The sequence below is a fragment of the Manis javanica genome, chromosome 3, assembly GCF_040802235.1.
Source record: "Manis javanica isolate MJ-LG chromosome 3, MJ_LKY, whole genome shotgun sequence".
NCBI classification, from domain to species: domain Eukaryota; kingdom Metazoa; phylum Chordata; class Mammalia; order Pholidota; family Manidae; genus Manis; species Manis javanica.
Genome location: NC_133158.1, coordinates 47,217,613 through 47,230,105, shown reverse-complemented (window position 1 = coordinate 47,230,105; position 12,493 = coordinate 47,217,613). Strand labels below are relative to the sequence as shown.

Below are 12,493 nucleotides of genomic sequence, written 5' to 3'. Positions count from 1 at the left end.
AAGTTAACTTTTCTCTACTTGGATCCATGGCCAGATTTCCTTTTTGGAATGAGATGGGTTTAAAAGGACCCACCCTGGGAGACAGTACTATCCTAAGATGACTGGAATGAGCTATCTCAAATTGTAAGCGCTAAATAAATGCTTGCTAATTGGACAAATGGCAGGAAGTTGCCCACCAATGGGTTGCTGAGACACATCAAAATAGTGCAGAGGGCAGTAGAAGGCAACTGGCCTTTCAGGTACCTCTCAGATAGGAGAGGCTATGAGAACTTTGTATATACACTGTTGGTCTGATCTTGGGTTTAGAAGATGTCAAATCGTTTATTCTATCCCAAGGATGTCAACACTGTGCTGGGAAAAATCAGCCTGTTTCATGACAGTTTACTGGGTGCCACCATACAAAAGCACACCTGCCTGCAATCTTCCAGTGGTGCCCTATGTCTGCAGGCCTGGAACAAAAGCTCCAAGGGCACCTCTGATGACTTTTAACTGCTAGGAGGCACTTTCACTTTGCATCAAAAAGAAAAGGGCAAGCAAGGCAAGGAAACAACTGGAAACAAAACCTAAACCAAAAGCTACAGGACAGGCATTTTAATTGACTTTCTCAACCAAAACCAGAACAGATTCTTGTAAGACCAGGTCCTCGTCAGAGATTCAAAGCCCTGGTCGGCAACATTGTGGTTTCCTATATTACCCTCCATGGATAACACAAAGTGTTAAAAATCAAATTACATCTCATTTTGTTTAAGTTTAGAAAAGAGATGGTGCCATGGGATATTTCCAGAAGTAGGAAGGATACTGAGAAGTTGCAAATAAAAACTCCAGGAAAGCAGGGAGAAAGCCACAACTTACATACATCCCCCACCATTGATCTAGCACATGTAACCCATACTCGGATTCCAGGGCAAATTCTATGCTCTGTTAATGAGCCAAGGAAGCTTTCATGAAACTTCAAAAGCTAAAATGTTGGCCCAGACCTCATGTAAGACAACTACTACCTGCCTGAACTCCATCCCCATATTCCACCACTGCCTCCCCACCCACATCCCTCTTCCCAGGACTCCTAAGGATTCTGTGACCAGAGGGGCATTCTCCATCAAAGCTAGGCTAAGTTCTTTACTCCACGGTATCATCCCCTCTTGTATCTTGGGTGTTTGGATTGAAGCCTCTTCCAGCAGAGATTTTTCCTATCAGACATCACTCATCTCTAATGGGAGACACCTGGATAATCACCCCTAGCCCACCCACCCCCATCCACCAAGACAACACTGCTTAGTTTAACAGGGGCACGGGACCCACAGAGGTTTATTTCCCTGGGTTCCAGAGGGAACCACAGTTACTCAGTCCTCACTACTGTTAGTCGGTAAAGGTGCGAACCTCTGAATGATGGTGAGTTTTATGAATACTCTGCATATACCTTTGTAACACAAACAACTAAGGAAACAATGCAGTCCATGTTGACCGTACAGGGTGCCTCCCACAGGCAGAAAGAACTCATGTCAGATAAACTTAAATCCCCCCAGCCTTAAATCCACGTGGATCAAGGTAGGGTATAAAAAGAAATACTCCAGCCAACCAGTCTGCCTGCCATTAAGATATAACCGCCCCCGGTCAGTTGGGCCTGAGTGTCCCCGTTGGAAGAAGGTGGGTATTTTCTTGGCCAGTGGTCTTGACCCCATGCCCTGAGGGAACTGGGCTCTGAGAAGCCTCCCCAGCCCCATCTGCACAGTTGGGTACTTTATTTGAAAAGAGGTTTTATTGCTTAAAAAAAAAAATTAAGCCACAGATCTAGTGAAGCCCTCTCATTTTACATATGACGAAACAGACCCAGAGAAGTTGGGTGATTCAACCAACATCACACAGGCGACAGGTGATATGTCAGAACAACACAGATAAGGTTACAGCCTACAAGTCATTGACACTACCACCCCACTGTGTAAGTGTGTTTTTAGGTAAATTCTGTACAAACCTATTATCCAATTTTAAACTGTGAAAACTACATTAGCCTCCAGGTGACCTCTGGAACCACAGGTCAGAAAAAGAGGTAGGTACAGACCTCACCATAATCCCTTCCTCTTCTCTTCTATCCTCTACCCTCCCACATTCTCAGAATCATACCTCTCTGCCAGGCAATGACTTCATCATTTTCCTTCTCACTAATTTGAATACTCTTGTGGGAGAGCCAAACAAAAAATGAAAATGATGAATGACTCCTTATGCAATGCCTAAAAAATGTGGCGTTTGGGATCTCAAAGTGACGGAATACCCCTCATGCAGAAACAGAACATGCTTCTCTGCAAAACAGAAAGCAGAAACGGGGCTATTTCAGGGCTCTGAGGGTATTTATACAAATGGTAGGTGTGTGAAAGATTTTAAAGAAGCAGATGAAAGCAAAGCGACCCTCACCTCCCAAGCAGGTAAGTGTTCTGTCTGAAAGAAAAACAGAAGCATTTTTAAGTGAGTTTTAAAGCAAAGTTCGAGGAGAAACGGGAATGGGGCAGACGGATACTGAAAAGGGCAAAGGAAAAGTATCTGCTCCATCATCCAACACATTCACAGATTTTTACTACAACACATTTTGTAGCCCAGAGCTCATTCTCCGTCTCGCCACAAGTAGACAAGCGAGCAGCCATCTATGAATTATCATGAACACTAAATTCTAAAACTATTTAAAATGTTTCCACTTGGAAATTAATGTTAATTCATAAACCCAGTTTTACCTTTTTTTTTTTGCATTGAGAGAGGTTTTTTAAAAATATATTTAGCATTATAATGTGTAAGTTTAAGGCACAGGTATGAATCTGACACATTTATATATTGTAATATGACTGCCACTGTAGCAAGAATTAGCCCCTCTATCAAGTTACATAATTATACTCTCTTTTTAATATTTGGAATAATTATGTTCTAGTCTCTTAGCAAGTTTGATGATTTTAATATAACCTTGTTGCCTATATTCCCTATACTGTGCCTTAGGTCTCTAGGGCTTATTTTTAGTAATTGGAATAATTATGTTCTAGACTCTTAGCAAGTTTGATGATTTTAATACAACCTTGTTGCCTATATTCCCTATACTGTGCCTTAGGTCTCTAGGGCTTATTTTCTACTTGTTGCAAGTTAAACAACATCTGTTCTATGCCCCCATCCCTGGTAACCACCATTTTGCTGTTACTACAAGTTTGGCTTTTTCAGATTTCACATATATGTGGTATCATACACTATTTGTATTTCTTGGTCCTACTTACCTCACTTAGCTTGACGTCTTAAAGGTCTATCATGCTGTTGCATAACCACATTTTAGAAATGCTATTTTCTTACATTTGTTACTGCATTGAAAACCTGGAACATACTCTGTTTTTGCAGGTTCCAAGTGGAAAACTCCATTTGGAGAAAGCACCCATGCTGGTTGATAGGCAAAGCGGAGATGAGCCCAACACTCAGACCACCTGCTCTATGCCAGAGACGGTGCGAAGGGCTTTACACTGCACTGTCCCCACAGGCCCTCTCAACAGGCACCGCGTTCCCCTGAGTGGGCGTCACTACAGCCTGCCCAGGCTAAGCGGAGGAGATGGAATTCACCCCAGGCTAGTAGCCAGGATGCTCCAAGGTCATGCTGCCTGGTCCAGCGGAGGATAGAGTTCTAATAAGTCCACCCTCATTACTCCAAGGTTGTGTAAATGGTCCTATTGCTAAGGAAATAACTCCTGCAACTACAGTGAAAATACTCCCAACCATCGGAGGACTCAGCTCACTTCTGAACTACAGTTAATGCTCGGCTTTCTCTCTAAGATAAATCTGAACCCGGAAAACCCAAGTTTAGAGCACTCCCTGTCACCATCTTCACTGAATGCCTTTTCTAGCCCCAAACCTTGCCTTATTACCCTTGGTGGTCTTTTATTACTTCTTCAAATATAACCAAGGCATTTGACAAAATGAATTCAAATATAGCACTAATTAAGTCATCCCACAGAGTAATGAACATCTGAGATGTTCAAAGGAATTCAAGAGAATGAAGCAATATCAAACATGTGCATTTCTGACATGCACAAAAAGTTTAGGGGTCTCAAGGAAGACACAGGTGGTGTACGAGGCACAGCCATGGAGCTGATGAAAATGTCCAAACAAGTGGAGATCCGGCTCTTTCCAACTGACCATTATTACCTATGAAAATGATTGATTAAGTGCTAAGATTTAAATAAAGAGAAAATTTGATGACTAAGACAACTGGCTCCATATATTTTAAGGTAGACACAAACATGGACAATTGACTGTGTTTCCTCTTCTTTCAAGAAAAGTTGGACTAAACACGTTTTTGACAAAACAGTAACCAGAGATGAACCATCGTACTTCTAGTAGGATGAGGAAAAGCTGCCAAAATTTGCAAAAGAAACGCCACCCCCAAAAAACATCTCACAATCTGGAGTGAACAGTGACCTGTTTCATGGGCACTCACAGTACTGATGCTAAGGAACCCACTGTGAAGGTCAAATAGAAAAAAAGAATGTCACCCAAAGTTTAAAGAATAGTGAGAGTTCAGTCAATACGAGCTCTGAAGTAAGCTATGAACATCTCTCAGTACCTCCTCCCCCTTTTCTGGGGTGGAAGGCAAGCCCTGGAGGGAAGGTATTGCACGTCTGCTGTCTCCCCGCCACCCACTGGCTCCCACAGTCCTTCACACAGTGGGTGCTGAAGAGACGCGAGCTGAGTGAGTGAACTTAAAAGCAAAAAAGCAGAGACTATTACCAGCTACCTCCTACAGATAAGAGAATGGAGGCTTGAAGGGTTCTGATTTGCCCAAGATTATTCATGGGGTAAAAAGCAGAACTGGGATTCCAACCAAGACAGTCATACCCCATCCCAAGATCTCAGCTCCTAGGTCAAACCAGGAGCCATCCTCAGTCCTGCACAATGAGTGAATGTGGGCGGGGTGGCGGGTGGGAGGGACCTCCGCAGTTTCTACCAATACTTCCCATAATGGATATTCTACCATGGCGTCGTCGTTTTTTTCTAGAAATCTGGTATATCCTCAAAAGATGAAGGCCGCCACCACTGAGAACATTTAAAGGCTGTGCTGTGGGTTTGGAAAAGGACTCCAGAGAAAGGGCTTCTACCGGGGGCCAAGCACAGGAGAACCAGCGCTGCAGCTGGGCAGCTGGCCCTACGTGCCCCTCCCGCAGACGGTGCCCGCTGCTCCCATGGCTTTGGCCCACAGTCACACCCACTCCCCCCGCCTGTTCAGTAAAACTCAGGACATTTCATGTCCAATAGTTAAATGTTGTTCAAGGTAACAACAAGGTCCAATTCTAATAAAAATGCCATCTAAATAGAACACACTGTAACCACCACAAAATGGCAAACATCACAGTAAGTTTACCCTACTTAAAAAAGTCAGTTAAAAAATATAAAAAGTAAACATCCTACAACACTAAAAATTAATGTGGAGGCATCTCTGGAAAATAAGTGGCCACTTCATAGTTCAATTCCAGGAGCTTGGTGTGTGAAAGGTTAACTTATTCAGGTGTTGAGCTGGGACAAAAAAAAAAAGCATTTGATGGAGAACTTGTCAGAATAATCCTTCTGTCACGACCGCCTGAGTTAAAGGCTGAAGTTATACTCTAACCTTAATTTAGAAGTACACATCAAAATGAAGCCTTCTTTAAAATTCTCCAATAAGTTTCATTTAAAAGTACCAAATTGGCCCATAAAAAAAATCACACTAATTATTCCAAAGCAATTGACTTCTTAAAAACCCTTTATTTCACAATTACACCAACATCCCATTAATTCGGGGCACTTATCCATGTATTTGTTCTTTGCTCATTACCTATGTGCACATTAAGAGTACACCAATAACACAATACAGGCATTAATATGTAAAACATCAACAAAAGCCATCTGGTAAGCTAATGAATAATCAAGGGATTTCAAATTAAACTCCAGAATTCTCCCTTAGAATCTTTAGGACAACACTGTCAAGTTCAATCTATTCACTTCGCCTCCAGAATCAATTTTTCAAACTTTTATGACAGGTCTAATCGCTTCCACCTGTGTCTCTAGCTTGACTCTTGACTGGCATGCTACCAGCCAGGGTGGAAATGTAGACAAAGACCCCTATTAGGACCCGGCTGTTTCTCTACTGTGAGGTTACTCAGCCATTAAATTAGTTCCAGCCCAATTTCTGTCCTCTCAGGCCTCGACTGCAGGGGAGGAGGGTGAGGAGTAGAGCAAGTGCGGGGAGCAGAATAGAGAAGAACTAAGGGGAAAGAAGTTTGGGCATGACAAGACACGCATGCAGAATGGGGAAGAGCTGAGATGGGCCCCAAATTCCGAATCAAAACTACGCTCATTCTTAAATGACGGTGGCCAATATTCTGTATGCGATTTCCCCAAAATGTTTTTTAAAAAAGTATTTTACAGGGTTGTTTTCCTTTTCTTTCCCTTTGCTTATAGAAAGTCAACTGTCTCCCATGTAGGCCTTCCTCAACTAACGTGAGGCTAATTTACAAAACATTTCAGCCCCTTGAAGGCGCTGGAGCCACTGAATCAGAAAGGCTAGCAAGGTGGAGGTGTCCACTCGGGAGAACCACCAGTCAAAGGTGCTGAGTTGAAGGTGTCCAGGGAGGGTCTGGAGCCTCAGGTCTCAACGGGGAGGAAAGCGACGCCCCACAGCAGGGGATGATGATACTGAGGTTACAGAGCCAGTGGGTGACAGTCTTCAGTTCTGGCATTTTCCTACCAGACTGTGAGCTTCATGGTATCAGGAACAATGCCTGACACACAGTAACTGCTGAAAAACACTCAGCAGTGCTTCTTCCCCTGTGTCATGTTATTTACAGCGCCCACTTCTCTCCACTCCAACTCCCAGCACTGGGCCAAGGAGGGTCCGTGCACAGAACTGCATGACGTGAATGTGCACCAGGATTGGATTCTCCCAGTGATTGTCAGGCCAGGAGCACCTTCGCCACCATTCTCTCTGCAGTGCCTAACACTGTGCCTAGCATACAGGAGGCACTCCATAAATGCTCATTCCATGAATGATGAAGGCAAACTGAAATTTGAAAAATCAAGGGACCTAAGCAATATTAAGGAAAGAAACGTATGGAATAAGGAAATCTAAATTACTCTTTACAAATAAAAACTAGCCTACCCTTGGCCAGTTCATTCAGGACGTATAAGTATGCAAAGGAAATCAGTATAAACAAGTTTGTGCCCATTTGGCTCATCATATGCTGTGGCTTCACGCACACCTGACAGACATGGTCCAAGTCATACAAAGGATACTATATGTCAAAGTCAAAGAAAAGATGATGCCCCCAAGCTCTGTGCACCTAATGCCCCCCCTCCTATGCCACAGCAGAGGGTCAATCACCTCTCATCATGAGACAAAAAGAATGAGGCCTCCTGACACCGCCAGGACACAGTGAGCACCTGCAGGCACTTTCCCAGCAGGGATGACGGATTCGAGGTGGCCCGTCCACACCCTTTGTCTAGACCACACCACCACCAGCAGCTCACATTTGCAAGTGGTTTCCTGGGTCTGCAGCTGTAGAACGTGATCATGGGACACAGTAAAGTTCACTGGTCCAGACACAGTACTGAATCCCTGCCCTCGGGAGTCTAACCAACCAGCTGAGCTAACTGGTCTCAGGGAAACCTACCAGGAAATAGCTCAGAAAGAAACAGGAACTTCAACCCAAACCAGATCGCAATGAAAAGGCTGCCCTGACGAGAGAGTAGAAAACACATCTCATTGTCAGAAATGAATGGAGTTAGGGAGACAGGATAAAATTACCTCTTCGAACCTGCTGGGTGTCCCAGCCACATCAGACCACTTCTCGCATGGTTTTTATTTTTTATTTGCAGGAAGGGAGGCCCCAGACCCTTCAATTGACCTGAATTTGTTGTCAGCAAACAACTCCCGTATTTCCCTCTGCTACTTACTCCCTGTCCCCAGAGCTCTTTCCCCTCTACTGAATCACCAACAGACCATTAAAATTCAAGACCAGCCTGCTCTCATACCCTGAGATCAAATGAAAGCTTTCGGTGTCTGCCTCAGCAGTTTACAGCGTTTGTCGGAAAATAGGATGCCCTCCAAAGTATTTGTTGGTACAGAAATTTCCAAATCCTCCCAGATTTACAATAACAGAAGAAAAATACCTCTAGTGGCACTCAGTAAGCAGTGAAACAAAACTATTGTTAAGCATTCAAGTAAGTATTTTCACCTATAATTTTAAATCTCGGTAGGTGCTGGGCTCATACCTGTACTACTCAAAAGTCTCCCCTTATGTCTTTCAGCAGTCTGACAAATAGGAAGTACACACCTGTAATGAAGACTTCTGTCTTCCAACATCCACTCGCCCCCTCCTCTTGAGGCCTGGGACCCTGATTTGCAGTTGGATTCGTGGATTCATGGAGTGTAAAAACCACACATTTATGTCCTAGTCTTTTTTGTGGGTAGATATGGTCATGAGACTAGGCTCTGGTCTAGAATATGAACAAAAGCTGTCATGAGCAATTTCTGGAAAGAGTCCATAAAGAAGGCAGACACACCCTTCTTTATCCCCTCCTCCTCCTTAGTGGCTAAAGCGAGAACATGAATGCTCGGGTCACCCCTCGGACCACTTGCTGAGCATAGAAGAGTAACTCAACTGGGTCCCTGATGCTGGGCCACACACTTACCCTGGGCTGTCTCAGTTACAGGAGAGAGAAATAAACTTCAATCCTGTTAAAAACACTTTAACTCGGGGTATTTATCTCAGACAGCTAAGACTACCCTAACTGATCAGGAAATTGGTCCCTGAATGGGGCACGCCAGGGCTTAGATCTTGTGCACACAAGAAACGGAATCTAAAATGCAGCTTGACGTAGAGGACTGGGGCAGGGGATGGCTGGCGAGGACACAGGGCTCACAATTCACCGCGGGCAGCTGCCGTCACACAGTGGCAAAGCATCTAACCAAGGCCTGGCTTCCGCAGTGGGGGAGGCAGACCACGTGTCTGTCAGAAGCTGCATCATTACAGGAAACAGCTCTGAAAACTCAAAATGGCAGTGTTTGTCAGTCCTTCTTGACACTCTTAGCAAAATTTACTGAAAGACAAATGACCTCCATTAAAGCTAACCAATGTCAAGAAGGTGGGAAAAATGCAGCTTTAATGAGAGAGGGGCTCTCTGTCAGCAACCAACTATCTAGTTGGAGCCTATGGGGCTGTCCCTACAGCCAGGTGCATAACTGCCTCTCTGGAACAAGGCTCCAGGGTTGTGTATGGTGAAACATCTGTCTGATCACCTGCTGGGTGGATGCAGGTCCAAAGGAGCTGACACCAAATTGAGAGAGAAGCGGGTGAGCACAGCATCGAAGCCTTTAAAAGACCAGAGTTTCAAGCTGAAACGCTCTGACCAGAGAAGACCGCTGATGGTTATTTACTTGGAATCATCAGAAGCAAGTAGGCTAGAGGCCTGCAAACGTCTTCAGAGACTTGATCTCCACAGAAACCATAAGGCTGACCTTTAACAGGTTGTGACAGTTCACTCCCACAATGACACCCAGACCTCAGACCCTCTCGGGGAGTGGGCGTCAAAAGCCCATCTCAGATGTGGTCCAGTTAAGACTTTCCAAGAAGCAAAGCCACGGCCCTAAAGGACACCAGGCAAGGGAGCCCTTCCTGGAGAACAGAACCATGAACCGACCTGCTGCCAGCACACGGAGCCTTCCCACTGCTGCCCAGAGGTATTCCGCGGTCCCCACTGCAACTGCTACCGCACGGTATGCAGGGTGCTGGGGCCACGTGCATGTCTGCTTTAACTAGCACAGGCCAGACCCCAAGGAGCCCTGAGATAGAAGACCATGCACACAAGAGCTATTGAGAGGAAGTCAATGAGAAGCATGTGGTTTCTGATGGAGGGGAAGACGCAACATGGATATTTGGGACTGTGGCAGAAACTGCTGGCTGTTCCCCACTGTGTACTTCCCCCTTCTTTCTCAGGAAGAGAACTCCCACTACAGTTGCTACAAGTCCCAAGGTGTGTGTGTCGGGGGAGGGGGTAGGCAGGAAAAAAATGATTTTGGAATAGAAACCTTGTAATAAAGATCTATACCTAATTTAAATTTCACTTCTATTCCAGACCATTAAGAAAGAACCATGCAGTTGCCACAGAAGTGATAAATGTAGAGAGAAACAATCCACCACTTTGAAAATTCCTCCTGTGCTGCCCAGTTGACCTATTGATGAAATATACCATATGGTTATTATAAATATTCAGAAACAGCAACAATTCCACATACAATAAACTCTGATACCTGGCATTCTGCACACGGGTGTGATACTAGAGTCTGACACTGTTCCAGTACTACAAGATAATGTATGAAATCGGTTAATACACATACAATACTTAAAAGAAGTGTCTGGAAGATAAAAACTTTCAATACATGTTAGCTACTATTATTGTTATTACTACCAAAACAACAGACTATGTTTCTGTAAGGATAGACTATGTAAGATCAAATGTGGTATTAGCTATGGAAATGGTTTTGGTCTTACTCTTAAAAAGTGGGAAGCCATATGTTTCACTTACCTATCTCTTGGTCCCTTTGTGGGCACTTTTGGGGCCTTTTGGCACCAAAGTGACCTCTTCAAGTCCCTTCTCCTAAAAAAGGCAAGAGCCTCCCACCAGCCCCAAGTAACTTCTCACCAAGCTTGCCAACTCACTAGGCTGCAAGGAGTAACTCTCTCCGCGTGTCAGGAAGGAAGGAGCCCATGTGATCAGTGGAAGACGGAACCTATGAGAAGTTCTGGTGAGCAATAACTGTTTGTTCAGCATCTGCTCTGGGCCAGGCAGGGGGTTAATCATCCAAGCCATTGTACTCTCTGTGCTCTACAGAGACCGACAAGAAGAGAAATAAAGAAAATTCCTAAATGCCCTTGGAAGAACTAAGTATATAAAGTGTATTTTCCTTCTGTAAAAATAAAAACTCTTAATCCTACAGAAAGTTCTGACTCCACCATCATCGAGCTCAGCTATACACTTTTCCAGATTCAAGATTCTGCATAAGACAGAACTTTTATTTTTTAAGAAAATCTCAGTATCAAGAAAGATGTTACCAATATTCAAGGGTACTAAAGTGGTGCACTTAAATGGCATTCTTTTTCTATTCTACAATCACAGGCTCACCAAGAAAGCCCAACCATCGGGTTCCACAGGAGACTTGGTGCTCTCTTGGTAATGCACTGCCCCCCAGACAAGCTCACAAGCCATAAATCCAGCATGTCAGGATTGTCCTGACATAGGATAGTTTTCATACTGTCCACAGAAACAACAAAAATAATCTGTAAGTGCCAGTGTTTTTCTACCTGAATCTCACCTCCTGAAATCTCTTGTTAAATGCTGTGTCTGATTTTGATTTTGGAAAATGTAAGGGAATCACTGTATCAATACAGTGTAGCAAGGTTACCACAAAGTTTGTACAAGAAAGTAACAACTCTTCCAAACACAGAAACAGGCTTGTTCATTCTCTCAGGGGAGCTGCCCGTGGGAAGAGAGGGGAGTGGAGGCAGGAGAGGGGGGAGTACTGAAAAAATGAAAGTACCTGAGACAATAGAGAATGACTCAGTAAACAAGAAACGCTCATAACTATGGCTCATATTTCCATTCCCACTTCACCCTCTTGTTCCACCAACTCTTCACACTAATGTTTGTCTACATTCTACACATACACAAAACCACCAGTTCCCTGGCCCTGAGAATGAAAGTCAAGAAAATCCTAAAGTTATCTCATCATTTTATGTCAACATATTATCAAATTCCAGACATTATCATGAAGAAGAAAGGCCAAAAAAACTCCATATACTGAATCATGCAAGTGCCTAACTGTGCAGCCCCGTGGGGGACAACCCCTCAGATCCGGGCTTCAGGAGGAGCCTTACACTCCTCAAATAATCATCCCAAGTTGAGAGAAGATGCTTTTCTTATTCACTCCCTCTATAATCCTACTTTTTTAAACTATCTGGATGTAATAAAGGAGTATAATTAATACTGACTAATTGGGGAATTTTTTTAAATTCCCTTCATCTGGTTTCCATTTTTTAACCTTTAATCAAAGTCCATGAAACAGAAGGAATAAAAGCAAAACTCGCAGTAAGAGTAAATTTCAAACACCCAAATGGGATGACAGAGTGCTTAAAAAATGTATTGGATAGGAACATATACCAAAACAGGTTTTCAAAGTATAAAAGCTCCAATTTATTTCAATTCAACACAGCTTACACGTCATTCAAATGTGCTCTCTTAACGCCCCTGCAAGGCATCTTAAACTAAATGTCCAACACTGGTCATACCAACACGAAAGTAAAATAATGGCCTGAGCAATCATACCATCTGCTAAAGATGGGTTTTTTTCATAATGGTCTTTTTTACAAGGACATGCTGAAAAGCCTGATTAAAGGAAAAGGGTTACAAGACACAAAAATCCCCCATTCTTTCAAATACAGAGAACTTT

The 12,493-nt window shown here is 43.7% G+C and overlaps 1 protein-coding gene across 5 annotated transcripts in view; it reads right to left on the bottom strand.

The window, feature by feature from the left end:
• HLCS (holocarboxylase synthetase) overlaps nt 1-12,493 on the bottom strand; it is a 187,806-nt gene that overhangs the window by 116,404 nt on the left and 58,909 nt on the right. The window lies entirely within an intron of this gene.